This window comes from Heteronotia binoei, chromosome 2 (genome assembly GCF_032191835.1).
Source record: "Heteronotia binoei isolate CCM8104 ecotype False Entrance Well chromosome 2, APGP_CSIRO_Hbin_v1, whole genome shotgun sequence".
NCBI lineage: Eukaryota > Metazoa > Chordata > Lepidosauria > Squamata > Gekkonidae > Heteronotia > Heteronotia binoei.
Window position 1 is genome coordinate 111,059,882 of NC_083224.1, and position 6,795 is coordinate 111,066,676.

Genomic DNA, 6,795 nt, shown 5'->3' on the forward strand with positions numbered 1-6,795 from the left:
GTGTCACTAGGAAAAGGCAATGATATCCGTAGCTGATTTTAAACAATGCAGTAAGTTTCTACCAGCTGAAAATAGTGTGCATGTTGAAGCATAGTGCTGTATCCTACTATCTTGTAGATTGGATTTTGCAATCTGTCAGTAGAAAGTGCTGACAGTGTGGATTTTCCCAACATTCTTCCTGACTTTGGGAAAATTTTCCTATCATGGAACCCACACAAACAAGCACATGGGTGGGGAGGGGGCCTGCAGTGTGAAGGAAGATGTGGGGGGAAGTTATGCTTTCTCACTTTCTGCCTTAAATGAGAAGGCAACTTCACCCCCTTTTCTTTCCCCTCTGTATCTTCCCAGGCAGCATGGCTATTAGATCATATGGATCCTGCAGCTTCAGGAATATATTTTCCTAGAATCAAATGGGACTGCTTGTGGGGCAGGGAACACAGGAAAGATCCATGATTCCTGTGTGATGCTTAGTATAATTAGCTGTATTTTAAGTTGAGCCCTCCTCAGAGTGCTGAATACTGGTTGATCCTTTTTATGTCAGCTCAGCAAAGAGTTTGTTCTCCTTTTGACCTGTGGGTACATTTTCCAGCAGTATTTCACTTTGAGAAGAGAGTAGCACACTGTCAGGTTTGTGAAATAGTGCATTATTATGCACAGTTGTATCAGTTTGCTAAAAGACAACAATTCGGGTATGTTAATACAGCTCCTAAGAGCATTTGAGCTGCTGCCTTATTCCAGGATACCAGTATCTGGAAGAGTAATTTGGGCAATATAGAATGAACAAGGAAAAGGCAGTTGGTTGTGTTTGTATTAGCTGCATTAAGAGGCTGACAGTGTAGCCCTATGCCAAGTTACTCCTGTCTAAACTTTCAGTTGAAGACTTCAGTGGGTTTAGACTAGAGTAAATCTGCATAGGATTGCGTTGTTAGAACATAAATTGTGAATATTATATTCTATTTAACTTCTATTTGCAACTGCTCCAGGTTGGATATAATGGCCCTGCTGTCCTATACAGAGAAATACTGATAGTATCACAGGGTCCAGAGCAGTATTTTCAGAACCTTCCTTCAAAATGCTCAATGTGAAGTTCTTCTTGGAGGTTCTTCAAAGGTGCTTGATGTAATTTTTGCAATTGAGCTAACTTTGTCATTGGCAATTATGGCTTAGGAAAGCCATCTTACAACTTTGACTTTCTTCTGAAACATCCGCTTTCTCTGTAGATATGTACACCCATTGACTAAATGTGAGGCTATTAATATGTCAGCATTCTAGTGACATCAATCTGAACCACAAAAGCAGAGCTTGTAGTGGTTTGTCATCTGGATTGCTCACTTGATTTTATAGACTTGTTCAGTTTTCTTGTTCTATTTTATATAATACATGGATCTTAATAAAATAATGGAAAAGAGGCAATGCTCCCTCTTGTGTGTCGTTTCCTTCTCCCCAAAATACAAATAGAGAACAAAATGTGAATGCAGGTGATGCTTTAACCAGCAATACACTTGTAATGCCACTTTTTGGACAGAAGTAGAGAGCAGGGTAAATGTTATCAAATCAATACCTAAGAGTATTTGTAATCCCACATTGTTCTATTCATACTAGTTTTCTTTTTGATTTCAGTATTTGAGAATGGTTTTCTTTTTCATACTACTAAAACTACTCAAATGTCAGTTTGTTTAATGCTACACTGCTTTACAATCCCTTTGCTTAACCAATAAGACATCGAACTAACATTTATAAACCTTTTTGCCAAGAGCTTGCATTGATTAGTGATATTAGCAGATGTGGCTTCATTCCTTTGCTCCAAAAGGTGGGGGAGACAGTTTTTACTGTTAGCCCCTCTTCACCTTCATGATGTTCCTGGTAGAGTGCATAGAAGACTGCAGCAGAAAGGGGTACCCATTAAAGTTACCATTTAGGTAGCATAGCTTTGCTTACAATGCATAGAATCCAGGCTGTATCTAAAAAAATGCAGAAACCTTCATTTCCTGTCTAATAAGACTAAAATTAGTTACTTCAGGATACTGAAGGATAAGAATCTGAATAAATGCCGTTGTTTGCAAAACACTTCCCAAAGTTCCAGATATTCATTTTTCATTTGTCAGTTCATTTGTAACTCTTGTTTGTAACACTTAACAAGCTAACTTGCATAGCCATGTATGTATTTTCCTGTATGCAATGAATTATATTTTTTAATTTAAGTCTAATAGCTTACAGAAATCCATTCAGCTCCTGGTAACTGTTAAGTCATTTTTAAATACACCAGAAGAGAACAATTGAGACCTATATATAGCACAGGTTCAAACAATTTAAGATGATCGGAAGCCCTATCGGCTGGAATAGTGCGCTGCTGTCAAAATGCTAATCTGTAGGTCTTCCTCATGTGCAGAAGAAGGCCCTTTCACCACTGAGGAACCACTGCTGAGAAAGCCCTGAGTAGGTAAATGCCTGCATGTGGGTACACAAGTAGGCCTTAGATGAGTCAAACTGCTGCCCAGAAATAGAGCTGGAGAGACTGTCTTGAAGATATGTGGATTCTAAGTCAGTACCTTGAATTATTCCTGCAAGGTGTAAACCATTTGGCTACCATACAATTTCCTAGTCTTCAGTTGGTGTTTGTACCCAACAGTCTCCTGGGACATTCCATTTGTTTCAATGGAATGTCCCAGGAGACTGTTCGGTTAAACATTAAAGCAATACATTAAAATATAAATTATGAAGCACTGGCAGCTTTATTTTAAAAATTCTATCTTGCCTAAACTCTTTAGACCCAAGGTGGCTAATAATGCAACAAGCTGCAAGAACCCAAAAGCAGCACAGCAGTCCATTAACAAGATAAAAACGGTTTAAAGATAAAACTCAGCCCAATTTGCCAGCTGTTTACCCACCAAATGCCCTCTGAACCAAGACTTCTGCATGCCTTAAGTGTGAGAGAGCACCCTTCATACCAATTTAGGTGGGCCACAGAAGAGGACTGGAGAAGTAACAAAAAAGCCCCTTGCCTAACTCATTTATTAGCATTTTAAGATATGCTAATAAAAGAAGGATGTCCAAAGGATTTAGCTGTCACATGGTTCAAAAAATATAAGGGTCCTAGGCCATGAAGGGTTCTAAAGGCAATCTTGAATTGTGGCTAGAGCAAGTATGCGTAAGCGACATGACTGGAATTGCATGTTTTGATTGACCTCAGGAGTTTCTGCTGCATTTCATATCAGTTGAAGGTTCCAGGATGTCTTCAAAGTCAGCCCCAATAGATGGTGTTACAGTAGCCCGATAAAGAAGTTACAGTAACGTGACTCACTACATAAGGGCAATGAACAAGATGTAATTGAAATAAGGTGTCGCTAACATCACTGCCAACCGTTTATCCATTTACAAGATTACTAGAGAGAACTTAACATAAGCAACACATTCTATCTTCTTATCAGCATCATATCCATCTTGTCTGTATTCCGCTTAAGTTTGTTGACCCTTAGTGACTTGATCATAGTCTCAGGACACAGAAATTTAGATAATAAGATGCAGTGTTGGATGTTATTTGCATATTGATAACAACCTGCTCTGAATTATCTTTGCTAAGGATTTAAAAAGCATGTTACAGCACTGGAGTTAAAATGAACCTTTGGAGCATCTGGCATATCAGGTCCTACCTAGCTGATACTGTTATGGAAAATAATTGTTTCTTGCCAACAAGAAAAGTTGCCAGTTTACTGACTAGAACATCATGATCATAAGGACATAAGAAAGTAAGAGAAGCCATGTTGGGTCAGGCCAATGGCCCATGTAGTCCAACATTCTCGTATTGTATTCTCGAATTGTTTTAAACTGTTAGCTGCTCTGAGTCTGCGGAGAGGGCAGGATAGAAAATTTAGGTAATAAATTATGTCACACAGTGGCCAAAACCCAGATGCCATCAGGAGGTTCCCAAGCAAGGCCAGAACTCCAGAAGCCTTCCCATTGCTGCTCCCCGAGCACCAAGAATACAGAGCATCACTGACCTAGATACATAGTGTCTCATCTATACCTTGTAGCTAATAACCATTGATAGACCTCTGTTCCATATGTTTATCCAGTCCTTTTCTGAAGTTGTCTATACTTGTAGCTGGCTCCACTTCCTGCAGCAGTGAATTCCATGTGTTAATTACTCTTTGAGTTAAGTACTTTCCTTTTTTCTGTTCTAAATGTACAGCTCATTAATTTCATTGAGTGCTCACAAGTTCTTGTACTGTGAGAATGGGAGAAAAGTACTTCCTTCTTTAACTTCTCTATCTCATGCATAATTTTGTATACTTATATAATGTCGTCCCTCAATTGTTGTTTCTCCAAGCTAAAAAGCCCTAACATCTTTAATCTTTCTTCATAGGGAAGGTGTTCCATCCCCTTACTCATTCTAGTTACCCTTTTCTGTACTTATCCCAGTTCTATTATACCATTTTATAGATGCAGCACTGGTGACCAGGAATGTACAATATATTCCAAATGAGGCCACACCATCGATTTATACAGGGCATTATGATACTGGCTGACTTGTTTTCGATTCCTTTCCTAATAATTCCCAGCATATCATTTGCCTTCTTTATTGCAGTCACACACTGAGTCAACATTTTCAGGGAGTTATCTGCCACAACTCCAAGAGCTCTCTGGTCAGTTACTGCCAGTTCAGACCCCATTTACGTTTATAGTTAGGATTTTTTGCTTCAATGTGCATTACTTTGCACTTGACGACACTGAGCCTCATTTGCCATGACACCCACTTGCCCAGCCTCAACAGATCTCTATGGACCGCCTCAGAGTCTTACCACTCTGGTTCCCACCACCTGAATAGCTTAGTGTTATCTACAAACATAGCCTCTTCACTGCTTACTCCCAACTCTAAATCATTAATTAATGACTTAAAAAGCACCAGACCTAGAACTGAGCCCTGGATACCCCACTGCTTACCACCTTCCACTGTGAAAACTGCCCATTTATACTCACTTTGTTTCCTGATAATTAACCATTTATGAATCCACATAAGGACTTGTCCTCTTATCCCTTGACTGCTGAGTTTACTTGAGAGCCTTTGATGAGGAACTTTATTGAAAGCTCATATTACTCCCATTTTGCAGCAGCTGCACTGGCTACCAATTTGTCTCTGGATCCAATTCAAAGTGTTAGTGTTAACCTCAGGGCTCCTTTTGTGGAAAAAGCCCAGCAGGAACTCATTTGCATATTAGGCCACACACCCCAATGTCACCATTGTTCCATGCAAGACTTTTGTAGAAAAAGCCCAGCAGGAACTCATTTGCATATTAGGCCACACCCCCTGTCACCGAGCCAGCCAGGACTGCATTCCTGTGCATTCCTGCTCAAAAAAGGCCCCTGTATTTAATCATTCATATTGTAACTGCAGCTAGAATAGTTTTTGCCAAGCACTGGAAAAAGATAAATACCAACTATAGAAGAACTTGAAACAGCTGAAATTGACATTTTGACAGACCTTATAAAAGAAAAATCCAAACAAGGAGTGTTGAAGAGATGGACTCCTTTTTATGAATGGATAAAGAAGAGGTGATTATGCAGTTTCTTAAGACTTTGATTAGACATTGATGCCAATCATAAGTAATAGGGTAAGCTAAAAAGCATTGAAGCGTTCTTATATGTGTTTTAAAGTTTATCACTTGTGGGTTAAAACAGAAATTTGACAAATGACTATTATACATTAGCAAAATACAAGATTTCCCTCCCTCTCCCTCTCCCTTTCCCTTTCCCTTTACTTAATAAAATTTATTGACGCTTGAAACAAAAAAAACAGCAAGGTAAAAACAATGTGAAATCAAATGACAGAAATAAATATTAAAAATAAAACATGTGGTTTTCACCATATCAGTATTAAAACAGCCCAAACTGTTACCCCCCAAAGGTTAAGCTAAATAATTCAGCTTTATGTGCCCTGCAGAAACTAAACAAGTCTGGCAGGACACAGGCATCATCCAGAGAGTACATGCCATAGGGTAGGGGGCCACAACTGAGAACTCACCTTCCCCTGGTGATAGCTAACTAAGCCATCCTGAGCCAGGCATCTGCAAGAGGTCCCTAGATGATGACTGAAGGGGGTGCAGAGGCAGTCCCATAGATATGAGGGTCCCACACCCCTGAGAACTTTGAAGGTTGACTCCAGGGATTCCTGAAGGACACATCAGCACTAGATCCATTAGTCAGGTTTCTGCCCTGGCCATAGGACCAAGACTGTTCTGGTTGCTCTAACAGACAATCTCCGAAAGTAGTTGGATCGAGGCAAGTCAGCACTGCTGTTATTGTTAGATCTTATAGCAGCGTTCGACACAGTCGATTACAATCTGTTGGTTCATGGCCTTGCTGACATGGGAATTTGTGGGCCTTACAATGGCTCTCCTCATTTCTCTATTGTTGGAGATAAAGGGTGGTGCAGGGGGGGGGGGGATGTGTCTTCAAGATACCCCCTGATACGTCAGGTTCCTCAAGGGGCAGTCCTCTCCCAGATGTTGTTTAATATCAATATGCACCCTCTTGCCCAGTTGGTACGGAGTTTTGGGTTAGGGTGTCACCAATATGCAGATGACGCTCAGCTGTATTTGCTGTGGGTGACCAGTTGGCCTTGATCCCATCATCGCTGACTGAGGGTTTGGGGGCCATGGTGGGTTGGCTAAAGCAGAGTAGGTTGGAACTGAACCCCTCAAAGACAGAGGTTCTGTGGCTGGGGGGACAGGGGGAGTTGGAGTGCAGATTGCCTGCCCTTGAAGGGGCGCTACTAACACCTGCACCAACTGTAAAGAA